The 12308-nt window shown below is 45.5% G+C and overlaps 1 protein-coding gene across 3 annotated transcripts in view; it reads left to right on the top strand.

Annotated features, from left to right (window-relative positions):
• Nucleotides 1-12308, top strand: part of RPH3A (rabphilin 3A) — a 756965-nt gene that overhangs the window by 624217 nt on the left and 120440 nt on the right. The gene's annotated exons all lie outside the window — the stretch shown is intronic.

Below are 12308 nucleotides of genomic sequence, written 5' to 3'. Positions count from 1 at the left end.
GCTGCAAGCCTGTCTGGATTTTTGTGGACTGACGCTAAGTGCCGCCAGTTATCTACTCAAGTAACTGACTACAGCCACCTAGTCGGCTAATTTTTTTTAAATATAATACTGTCGATTTAAAAGTTAGGAATAATGAAAGCGTACACATTCCCTATCTTGGTGTTTTTATTGTTAAGCTGTTCCCTAGAAGAGATTTTCTTCCTAGTTGAATTTGATACGGGATTGAATGAAAGCGGTGCAGAACTCTAAATTATGGGACATAAAAAAAAACTTTGATCGATCAGCTCCAACGAGTACACTGACACACATCAGCCAAGATTCGTTTTGGCAGTAAAGGTGCAATCTCTCTCTAGAAATATGTTCTACTTTGGGGATCCACAAGCACTGTGTCACGGCCCCTTTTTTATTTCTAATTTACATTAATGGCCTGTAGAACTTTCTGTAGTCTGCGGGGAAAGTTGCCTGAATTGGGCACCCTCTCAGTCCCAATGTTACCATACCTGTGGGACTCCGTTTTTCTTGCAAGAACAGCAAATGGGCTGCAAACCCTTCGACACCTTTGGCACATTGATGAATGAAAGCATCTTTCCATTTACGCTGTAGGTGCTTCTAACAAAGCAAATAATTGTGAACATTAATTCTCAAATATCACAGCTACAACTGCAGTGCTCAAGCTCAAACCCAGCACAATGTCTGAAAGATGTAATCTATTCCAAAATCTTCATTGAAGTCTCCTCATGATCCACATCAAAAACCTAGGCCTATTCAAACCCTGGCACAGCTTCCAGATCTTAGCGCTTAAGACATATCCATGACTCCAGATACACATAGAAGGTCCAGTGTTCCTGTTCATGTGTTAGGGGAGAGTAGCTCAGCCGGAGAAGCAATCTCAGCCTGTTAGGGCTCACACACACAAAATAGCTCCTCATTTTTTCAAGAGGAGCTGTAGTAGTCAAAGCTGCTGGACGTGATGGTCCACAGCAGGAAATCCTTTGGCAGCTTCAAAAAGCCAGATACTTGAGTGCCAGGGGATGGATAAAGGTGACCCTAGTACCTAGGCTAAATGTCCAATGTGTCTGTATGATGGAGTCGAATCTCATAAACATTGCATGGATCTTGCCTCTGCCACGTATATTTTCATGTTAGCTATGCTTGTATTTTTTTTTGTTGTAAATTAGTGTTACTGCAAAATTCTGACTCCCGATTAATGACCTCAATTTGGAGAAATAAAGTACGAATGGAAACAAAATCATTGGACGGAACTAAAGAGCAGATGGCTCTATTGCATTTTGCCATTTCTGGACTGAGATGCACACCAGTTGTGTCGATGCAACTTCCCTGGCTAGCATCTTCTCTTGATATTTCAACACAAAGACCAGCACAGTCAATGCATTCCAATTGTAATCCTCCTTTCACCACATATTTATTCTTGCTCACTTCTACAATCTGCGTATTTTCCTCACTCTATCATGTTTTGAGGTTTGCCCTAATGTTTGTGTTATAAAATACCTACTCTTAGTTTCAATGTTGCCAAATCATTATGTATTCATTGCCATATTCGAATAGTTGTATGAGGGCTTTTAGGATAAATGTATTAGAAGACAAGTAAGTGGTTCAAAGTCCAAGGCTAACTCTCCACAATTCCAAAGGAAGATGGGGTGATGGATGGGACCTGAGATTCATCTTGATTCAGGAAAATTCCTGGGATAGTGAAAGTGACAACTTTTTTTGACCCATCAGGGTTGACCCCTTCTCCCATTCTTAGGGCCTCATTCCGAGTTTCTGACCGCCAAACTCACTTGGTTGGAAGACCGCCACTTATGAGTTTCCAGCTGGGCCAGTGGGCGGAAACAGCATTTATCCCCGCTGGCCCAGTGGGAAACTACCCACAACATTGACTCCGGCTCGTAATCAAGCTGTCAGCAATGTTGCGGTGCGTTGGGTAAGACAGCACCCGTCATGCTTTTCACTACCTGTAATTCAGGCAGTGAAAAGTGTAATGGGGCTGTCCATGGGGGCCCCTGCACTGGATATGCCAAGTGCATCGGAGTGCAGGGGCCCAAATAGGGCCCCCGTCACCCCATCTCTGCCAGCTGTTGCATGGCGGTGGAACCGGCATGGAAAAGCTGGCAGGCACCGGCATCGTAATCACCAGTGCAGCGCTGCTGTGGCAGATTAAGACCGCCAGACCGTCAGCCGGCAAAAAAGTGGCGATGCCGGTGGTCAGACCATGGCGCTTTCATCACAGTCATAATGCGGCTGTTGGACTGCCACTTTGGCAGCGGTCCGACCACCACCGCGAGTCTGGCGGGCCTAGGACCGCAAGACTTGTATTCAGGGCCTTAGTGTCTCAACCTGAGAAGGGGCCACCGGGTTTCATCTCTGAGAACTCGCAGTGACGGAAGCACTCAGCACGTAGCAGCCAACAGTGGGAGGAGCATCAGGTGTGGTGAGCAGCAAATTATTGCATGGGAGCTCAGTGTTCAGGTGCACAGCTTGGAGTTCGTAGCGCACGACCGGACCAGCCCCTCGGGAGACAAGTGAGTGGAGAGGCCGGGTTGGGGCAAAAGCAGGTGCTGGGGTGCTCAGTGCGGGCCGTTGTCTGATGTTGGTCCTGGGCTTTTGGGCTGGCGACTGACATACTCCGCTTGATTTATTCCTTTTGGCCACCCCTGAGTTTAGGCCACAACCCCTGTGACACCCCTGTGAGTCGTATCGCAGCTGCTCCCTGATCCAATGTTGCGGGACTCTCTGGGGACGCCCTCCGCCAGGTGTAGACTGCACTATTGACCACCGCCGCAACACAGCTGCAATACAGCCACACTGCCACAATTCCACAATGCCACAATTTACCACCCTGCCACTTGATGAAAAAAGGATTTAGGTTAGGGTCACCAAAAGTCCCAGTGAACAGCATAAGTTCAATTTGGCATCACAGAGGTGCAAACCAGTCCATCAGCTGTGTCAGGAGTCAGCTACCACCAAGTTGCCAGAATGTTGACTGCAAACTATTCGCTGAATAAACTTAACTGCAAAGTCAAGGTTCACTATAGATACTATAGATAAGTTCATTGACCAGTTGACCAAGGGTTGAGAGGCAGCCTCTGAAGTCACCGACATCTACAGAGAGAATTGGAAGGCTTTAGATAGCCTCTGGGGTAGGGTGAGCTGGTCTCCCTGCAGAGGCAGCCCTACTAAGTCTGGGTGCAGATTGTAGGGTGGCAAGTGCTCCTTGATTTTCTTCTTCTCAATTTCACCCACCCCCTAAAATCTGCTTCTCAGTCAGAGGATGCCCTCTATGGATAATCCAACCAAAGCTGTGGAAGCACAAAGGTATAAAGAAAATATTTAGTAGATTCAAGTTACCCAACTTGCCATACTTTAATAAACTGTATCTGTGACATTACCTGAAAACAAACAAAAACTCCTAAAGGCCCCCATCAGCAGTCAACCATCAGTCAAGTAAACATACTTTTGTGGCAATGGTTAATGTATTCCTGCTAGAAAATGCAGTCTGGAAGGACCATGGGAGCCCCGTGCCGAGGCAAGAAGAGGGTATCAAAGAGAACAAGAACAGCAGATCTAACCATCATTTCATGTCCAGAATGAGAAGGAAAAAACAAAAATTGTGAAAAAAAGAAACTAACAATAGGGAGGGGCAGGAAGTGGCACAAGTGGTCAAAAGGTGACAGATCTAGGATAACGATTTTCTAATCCAGAAAAACTCTGAGCAAGCACTTACTGCAGAAGTTGAAGAGAGTTCAGCAGAACCCCAATCGGGGATTAACTCAAGCCCAGAAGATAAAGTTATGGCCAAGAATAAGATGAATATCTTACCCAGCTCAAGTACAAGCCCCATTATAGTACAGATGTAAGTGCATAATGCTGGTGAATCATCTTTAGTACCATTCCTGAACCTCTCTGCCCTAAGCAATGGGGAGCTATCAAATACATGCCCTCTGCATAGGTATAGCCCAGGGGGGAGGGAGCAACAGGATCATTTATTTTGACCTTAAGGAATTTGCTCCAGTTGCTGCCGTTGCATAAAGTGAAGAGGCAAATCCAGTAATCAATCACTTACACTCCTTGTCAACAGGGAAAGAACTGAATTTGGACACCACCACAGTCAATTTGATTCCGTTCCTGAGTCAAAGAGCATGTCCAAATAAGAGATTTGTGTATGAGGACAATTTTCCCCTAAGCCCAATCAAGCTGGTGCCGTCCCAAGTAGTTAGTAGAGCGCTGGAAAAGAGTAATAAGGAATCTATTGTGAGTAATAGAACCAGTGAAAAGGAGTTAAAAACAAGGCAATTACCAAATAGGTATCAGGGCAAAAAATTAGCTGAAGGCAGCCTGGGAGACAAATAACAAGATTGCGGGCTGAACCTGGTAGCCGGTAAATGGCACAGCGAGGCCCCGGCCGGTACTTGAATCATGCTTCTAAACACAATGGAGGCAATTTCATTGGCAATCCTGTTCTAAGAAGATAAACAGGAAATTTAAGTTGATCTACTGGATACTATGGGAACTCACATTGTTGGTATAAATAAAAAATTACAAACACTGAATGAGTTGATTTTGAGTGCACAAGCACATAATTATGAGCAACAAGCCCCTTTTCAAAGCGCAATGTTTTTGGGGAAACTGCAGGCACTCCCAATGATCTTGAACAACATCTTACAGAAGGTAAAAAAAGAAACAATCAGCCAGAACACAGAGGAAATCTGACGATACAGAACAGTACAAAAACATGGTCTGTGCAGCGTTCATTTTCACATCAAACATACAGTAATGGAATGATTGTATGCAGAAGAAGCAGTACCATTTTAGAACCCCAAAATACAGCAGGAAATACCAACATAGCCAGCTTAGATGACACAAACATGTAGCAAGATGACACTGAATGAACCTAAGCAGAATTTAGAACCAAAAGTCAAAGTCTAAACAGAACTGAAAATATTAATTAAAATACGAAACAAATACAAAGGAGTCAAGCAGAAAAGTATATGTCAGATATTTTTTCATAGAAAAGCAGAAGGAAACACACACAGTAAGGAATCAAAATTGAAAGGCCCAGTCACAATAGGCATCCCCTCTGAAAAAAGCGAGGGACCTGGCCCAGTATCCAATCCTACTTGTATTCAACAAAAGTTAGTGAATGAACAAAGGGTGCTAACTTATGTTCATGATAGAACTCAGAAGCTGGTTGGCATACAGCACACAGAAACATCTTGTTAGACTTTTCATCCTTGTCTTGGTCTCCCTTAATTTTTTGCCTCTGTTTCCCAGGTTGTTGAAGTGTGCTGGACTCCGTTTTTGCTGTTTTTGTTACTCTGGTCACTTTACCATTGCTAACCAGTGCTAAAGTGCAAGTGTTCCTATCCAAATTGTGCATGTGATTTTGGTTCATCCATGATTGGCATTCTTGATTTACTAGTAAGTCCCTAGTAAAGTGCACTAGAAGTGCCCAGGGCCTGTAAATCAAATGCTACTAGTGGGCCTGCAGCACTGGTTGTGCCACCCACATAAGTAGCTCTGTAATCATGTCTCAGGCCTGCTACTGCAGTGTCTGTGTGTGCAGTTTTTAAACTGTAAATTCGTACCCACTTGCCAGGCCTAAACCTTCCCTTTTCTTACATGTAAGGCACCCCTAAGGTAGGCCCCAGGTAGCCCCAAGGGTAGGGTGCAGTGTACGGTTAAGGTAGGACATGTACTAATGTCTTGTATATGTCCTGACAGTGAAATACTGCAAAATTCGTTTTTCTCTGTTGCAAGACCTGTCCCTTTTATAGGTTAACATGGGGGCTACCTTTATATATGATTAAAGTGTAGATTCCCTTTGGGAGCGGATAGACATGTGGAGATTGGGGTCTCCGAGCTCCCAATTTAAAAATACATCTTTTAGTAAAGTTGATTTTAAGATTGTGTGTTTGAAAATGCCACTTTTAGAAAGTGAGCATTTTCTTGCTTAAACCATTTCTGTGACTCTGCTTGTTTGTGAATTCCCTGTCTGGGTCAGTTTGAAAGTTGGGCTGTTTGCACTTCTCTCTAAACAGTGATACAAAGGGACCTGGGTGTAGCCTGCATATCCCAGTGAGCCATCAGTGGTAGGAGGGAGGGGAAGAGTGGTCACTCACACCTGAAAGGGCTGTGCCTGCCCTCACACAATGCAGTCTCCAACCCCCTGGTGTGTGTCTGGGGCCTGGCCTGGGCAAGGCAGGATTTCACAAACAAGAGAGACTTTGCTTTGAAGTCAGCACACTTCAAAGGGCAAAATGGGTATAAGAAGGGCACCCAAAACTACAGATTTTAGAACACTTTTGGAAAGCAAGAGGAACCTCTGTCTGGAGAACAGCTGAAAAGCTGAGAAAGAAGAGCTGCTCTGCCTTTGACTGTGCTTTGTGGTGCAATCCTGCAGTTGCTGCTTCTGCCTGTGCTAGAGCACAGAAACTGGACTTTGTGCTGCCTTCCTTCCTTGTGAAGATCTCCAAGGGTTTGATTTAGAGCTTGCCTCTTGTTGTTTGAAGTCTCAGGGACAGCAAAGACTACTCTCTGCCAGCACCTGGAGCCTCTGGAGAGACTCCTACTCTGCCAAGTAGTGCCCATCCTGTTCCTGGGGCCCTGAGAAGAGAAGCTGGCAGCCCAAGAGTGAGAAATCCACGTACAGACCAGCGTGCGGGGAAAAGATCAACGCAACTCCGATCTGCGGCTGAAAAATCGATGCGCTGCCGTCTTAGCAGCTGGAAATCGATGTTCACCTGCAACGCGACCGGAAGATCGACGCCAGTGGGTGGAAAAACGACGCGCAGTATGGCTGACGGAGGCTGGTGAGATCGCAACCCATGTTGTGTGGTTTTCGGACCATCGTGTGGCTGAATTTCTGACGCAAATGCCGCTGGGCGTGTAAAAACAATGCAAGGCCTGCCGGTCCCGAGAGTGCTGCCCAGATCGACGCATCGCTCTCCTGCGGAGAGAAGAAATGATGCCCGCCGAACCGATTAAAGGAGAAACGACGCAAGGTCTCGCTCGTGAGTGAAACTGATGCATCACAAGCCCTTGTTGACGCACACTCGCACGTGCAGGGTTATTTTTGACACACCCAAGGTACATTTTCACGCTAACAGCGTTAGCGTTGTGTTTAAAATTACGTGAAGACTCTTTTCACATTTTTAGTGATAACTTGACTTGTGTATTGTGGATTTTTGTTGTTTTGGTCTTGTTTTGTTTAGATAAATATTTTCTATTTTTCTAAACCTCTGTTGTGTCATTTTGAAGTGTTTTGATTAAGTTATTAAGTGTGTTGGCACCAATACTTTACCCTTAGCACTCTGAAGTTAAGCCTACTGCTCTTGCCCAGCTACCAAGGGGGTGAGCAGGGGTTAGCTGTGGGTGATTCTCTTTTACCCTGACTAGAGTGAGGGTCCTTGCTTGAACAGGGGGTAACCTGACTGTCAACCAAAGATCCCATTTCTAACAGGAACCAAAACCTCACCTCCTGTGTAGCTGTAGGGAACAGACTCCACACTGACTCCAGCGACACCTCACCTCCCAGACAACGTACCATGTATTTGACACTGCCTTGTTTCTAAGGTGCTGTACCTGGGGTCCGTGTGACTCCATGACTGCCGCCACACTCCCTCGCGAGTGGCGTCGGACTGATGAGAACAACTCTGTCATGATGCTGTGATAGCACTAGCTGGAGCTATTGCATTTCTAAATGCTTTAGTGTGACTTAACCTTTAAAAAGTCATATATTTGCTTGTGTATGTTGTTTTTTTGTTGTTTTGGTTTTGTTTTACTTAAATTAATATTGCTATTTTTCTCAACTGGTCAATTTGTAGTGTTTTCACTGTGTTACCGTGTGTGGGTACAAATACTTATAACATTGCCTCTGAGAAAAGCCTGACTGTTCGTGCTAAGCTACCAGGGGTTATCTTAGGTTGGTGACTACCTTACCCTGACTAGAGTGAGGGTCCCTACTTGGACAGGGTGTTAACTGACAGGCTACTAAAGACCCCATTCCTAAGAAAGTAATTTACTGTTCTTGTCTTGGAAAAGCTGCCATCTAATCTGAGAATTTGAGGGAGGTGATCACTTTCTGGGCATGGGAAAATTTAGTATTTAGGGGCCCCCAGAACCTAGGAAAGCAGATTCCTGCAACCTAAGATGAAGAAGGACTGCTGACCTGAAGCCCTGCAGAGAAGGCAGAGACACCAATTGCTTTGGCCCCAGCCCTACCGGCCTGTCTCCCCACTTCAAGAGAAACTGCAACAGCGACGCACTCCCCAGGGTCCAGTGACCTCTGAAGCCTCAGAGGACTACCCTGCATCTAAAAGGACCAAGAACTCCTGAGGACAGCGGCCCTGTTCCAAAGAAACTACAACTTGCAATAAAGAAACAGCTTTTAAAGGACTGCACGTTTCCCGCCGGAAGCGTGAGACTTTCCACTCTGCACCTGACGCCCCTGGCTTGATCTGCGGAGAAACAACACTACAGGGAGGACTCCCCGGCGACTGGGACCCTGTGAGTAGCCAGAGTTGACCTCCCTGAGCCCTCCCAGCGACGCCTGCAGAGGGAATCCAGAGGCTCCCCCTGACCGCGACTGCCTGCTTCCAAGAACCCAACGCCTGGTAAAGACACTGCACCCGCAGCCCCCAGGACCTGAAGGATCCGACCTCCAGTGCAGGAGCACCCCCAGGTGGCCCTCTCCCTTGCCAAGGTGGTGGCTACCCCGAGGAGCCCCCCCCTTGCCTGCCTGCCTGCTTCGCTGAAGAGACCCCAGGGTCTCCCATTGAAACCTATTGCAAACCCGACGCCAGTTTGCACTCTGCACCCGGCCGCCTCCATGCTGCTGAGGGTGTACTTTTTGTGCTGACTTGTGTCACCCCCGGTGCCCTGCAAAACCCCCCTGGTCTGCCCTCTGAAGTCACGGGTACTTACCTGCTGGCAGACTGAAACCGGGGCACCCCCTTCTCCATTGAAGCCTATGTGTTTTGGGCACCACTTTGACCTCTGCATGTGACCGGCCCTGAGCTGCTGGTGTGGTAACTTTAGGGTTGCCCTGAACCCCCAACGGTGGGCTACTTTGGATCCAACTTTGAACCCTGTAGGTGGTTTACTTACCTGCAAAACTAACAAATACTTACCTCCGCCATGAACTGTTGAAATTTGCACTGTGTCTAGTTTTAAAATAGCTTATTGCCATTTTTGCCAAAACTGTACATGCTATTTTGCTGATTCAAAGTTCCTATGATACCTGAGTGAAGTACCTTTCATTTGAAGTATTGATTGTAAATCTTGAACCTGTGGTTCTTAAAATAAACTAAAAAAATATATTTTTCTATATAAAAACCTATTGGCCTGGAATTTTCTTTGAGTGTGTGTTCCTCATTTATTGCCTGTGTGTGTACAACAAATGCTTAACACTACCCTCTGATAAGCCTACTGCTCGACCACACTACCACAAAATAGAGCATTAGAATTATCTCTTTTTGCCACTATCTTACCTCTAAGGGGAACCCTTGGACTCTGTGCATGCTATTTCTTACTTTGAAATAGTACATACAGAGCCAACTTCCTACATCTGTGGTTTCAGTTGTGGTCATCACACTTCAGCAGGCACCACGTCTTCGGGTGCAGGCAGCTGCTTGGAGTTGGACAGCAGTGACGGTTCTGGAGTTGTTCAGATTCAAGGTGCCTATTTCTTCTTCATGTATGTCAGATTTCACTCCAAAGGGCTCAGGAACAGCCGTGGGCACCTCTTGGCAAGTCAGGGCCCTCTGCAAGAGAATCCAGGGGCTGGCAGGTGAAGTCTTTGATGTCCCTGAGACTTCTTAACAGGAGACAAGCTCAATCCAAGCCCTTGGAGAAATCTCACACAGCAAATTCCACTCTGTGTCCTCTATAAAGCAGAAGTATCAACTGCAGACCAACCCAGCAAAGCACATACAGCAAAGTGGCAGTGTTCCTCCTCACAGCTCTTCAGCTCTTCTCCTTGAGTCTAGTCTTGACCAAGAAGTGTTAAAAAGTCTGGGGTTTTGGGTCCAATACTTCTACTCATTTCTGCCTTTGTAGGCAAACATCAAAGGAAAGTCTTTGTAGTGCACAAGACCCTGCCTTTCCTGTGCTGGCTTCAGACAAACTTTAGGGGGTTGGAGACTCTATTGTGTTAGGACAGGCACAGTCCTATTCAGGTGCAGGTGTCAGATCCTCCCACCACTCTAGCCCAGGAAGGCCCTTCGGGAAATGCAGGTCACACCTCAACTCTCTTTTTGTGACTGTCTGGAGTCGATTCACAACCAGCCCAATTGCCATCCTGACCCAGACGTGTATTCCACAGCCAAGCAGAGGCAAAGAATGGTTAAGCAAAAGAATGCCCACTTTCTAATAGTGACAAATTCAAAAACACAAGTTAAAAACCATCTAAAAGATGGATTTTTAAATTGTGAGTCCAGAGACCACAAACTCCACATTTATATCTGCTCCCAATGGGAAAATGCACTTGAGAGATATTTCAAGGCAATCCGTATGTTAATCTAAAGGAGGGATAGGCCTTGCAGTAGTGAATACCAAACTTGGCAGTATTTCACTAGCAGAACATGTAAACCACACCAGTACATGTCCTACCTTTTAAATACACCGCACCCTGCTCATAGGGCTACCGTGGGCCTACCTCAGGGGTGCCTTACATGTACTAAAAGGGAAGGTTTGGGCCTTTCAAGTGGGTGCACTTGCCAGATTGACATGGCAGTTTAAAACTGCTCACACAGACACTGTAATGGCAGTTCTGAGACATGTTTACAAGGCTTCTCATGTGGGTGGCACTATCAGTGCTGCAGGCCCACTAGTAGCATTTGATTCAAAGGCCCTGGGCACACATGGTGCACTATACTAGGGACTTACTAGTAAATCAAATATGACAATCATGCATAACCAGTCATAATCATAATTTGCACTGGGAGCACTTGCACCTTAGCACTGATCAGCAGTGGTAAAGTGCCCAGAGTACCAAAACCAGCAAAAATGAAATCCAGCACACGGTAAACAAATACTGGCGGCAGAGCCAAAAAGACAGGGGAATCCATGCCAAGGATGTCAGGTCTAGCACTCAATTTCAAAACTAGCACCTGACAATTTAAAGAAGCTAAAATGCCACAAGGTGGATTTGGATCAGATAATGACAGCGGTGCCTAACAATAACAAATTTACTGGCACTTATCATCTTAACAGAAAATGCTATAAGGCATAAAACTTGCTTGCTCACATGCTTCATAGACCTCAAATCTGCCTTTAATTGTGCACTACGCAAGCAACTTTGGGCAAAGTTGGCAGAGTAGGGTATCCCAGATAAAATGCGAAATGCAATCATAGCACTGCATAGTGACACCTGGGCATAGGTCAAACTAGGAGACAGCAGCAGAAGTGACCATAAGAATTTACACTAGGAATAGCTTGAAACAGGGATGCGTCCTAGCTCAGAATTTGCTCAATCTATATTTAGCCGACTTAAACAACCATTTGAGACAAGAGGAAAGTCATCCACCTATCCTGGAGGCAGAAAAAAATAGCGTGCTTGTAGTATGCAGATGATGTTGACTTTACCCAATTGCCCAATCAGCCTCCAAAGATCCATCAGTGTGCTAGCCGCTTACATGGAGCTGCAAGGAATAGAGCTGAATTTATATAGAACAAATGTTGTGCGTTTAGTCGATTCCAAGTACAAGTCATTCTCCTGGTCCATTAGGGGCAAGCTGATGGAGGAAGATCACACTTATAAGTATTAAGGCATTCATATTTGCCATAAGTTGTCCTTCAAGAAATATTTGGCCACATTACAGACAGAGGCTCACTCATTAACTCTTGTGTCTAAGCTCCTGAAAAAGAAATTGAACTGCCCTTCGTTTAGTTACCTGATAAAGTTAATGAAAGCCTAACTCATCCCAACAGTGGCATATGGCTTGGAAATTATGCACAGTAAGGAAGCTGACTTTCTAAATCAGCATTAAACAAATGATTATAAATTGGTGTTCACTTTGCCAAAATTAACCTGTCTAGCACAGTCAAATTTGGACTTAAAAATCGAACATGAAAAAGAATGAACACATTCATTAAACTGTGCTGTAAACTCCGCAAGGCTGAGAGCAGGTGCTTGAAAAGATTTATGCTGGTGTGAAATGGAGCCACAAATAAGGAAAAATCAAGCAAATTCTTGGGGTGAAAGTCCAAGAGAGGTTTTAAAATAATTAAACGTCTAGGACCCGTGGGACAGTAACATTGAAAGAGCAGCTTTCTTCTGTAAATCATCAGTC

Source organism: Pleurodeles waltl, chromosome 11 (genome assembly GCF_031143425.1).
Source record: "Pleurodeles waltl isolate 20211129_DDA chromosome 11, aPleWal1.hap1.20221129, whole genome shotgun sequence".
NCBI classification, from domain to species: Eukaryota; Metazoa; Chordata; class Amphibia; order Caudata; family Salamandridae; genus Pleurodeles; species Pleurodeles waltl.
Note: the sequence above shows the minus strand (reverse complement) of the source record. Positions and strands in the feature narration are given on the sequence as shown.